Source organism: Myotis davidii, unplaced genomic scaffold (assembly GCF_000327345.1).
Source record: "Myotis davidii unplaced genomic scaffold, ASM32734v1 scaffold533, whole genome shotgun sequence".
Classification (NCBI taxonomy): domain Eukaryota; kingdom Metazoa; phylum Chordata; class Mammalia; order Chiroptera; family Vespertilionidae; genus Myotis; species Myotis davidii.
In genome coordinates this window covers 357698-358192 of record NW_006285996.1, presented here as the reverse complement: position 1 = coordinate 358192, position 495 = coordinate 357698, and positions in this window count along the sequence as shown.

The following is a 495-nucleotide window of genomic DNA, read 5'->3' as shown; positions in this document are numbered from 1 at the left end:
TGGTGTGATTAAATTGTACAACATACATCAACTAAATCCCCACAATACTAACAAATAACATAGAAGATTAATGGAATAGTTTCAGGAATACTTTATTTTTTACCTAATTGATATTAGAGAGAGAGGGAGGAAAACAGTGATTTATGGTCCCACTTGGTCATACATTCATTGGTTGATTCTTATATATGCCCTGACCTGGGATGAAATCTGCAACGTTGGCGTATTGGAACAATGTCCTAACCAGCTGAGATACCTGGCTCAGGAATACTTTGAAAAGTAATAAAAATTGGGAAGAAGTATGCATCCAAACTGATCCAATATTTGATAACCTTCCCTTCCCTTCCTCTTCACCTTCCCTTTCTCTTCCCTTCCCTCCCCCTTCCCTTTCTCTTCCCTTCCCTTCCCCTTCCCTCCCCTCCCCTTCCCCCGTTTCACGACAGGATTAAGGACCTGGAAGGGGGAGTCTCTCAGGAGGGGGAGGTGACCTTGGGGGGA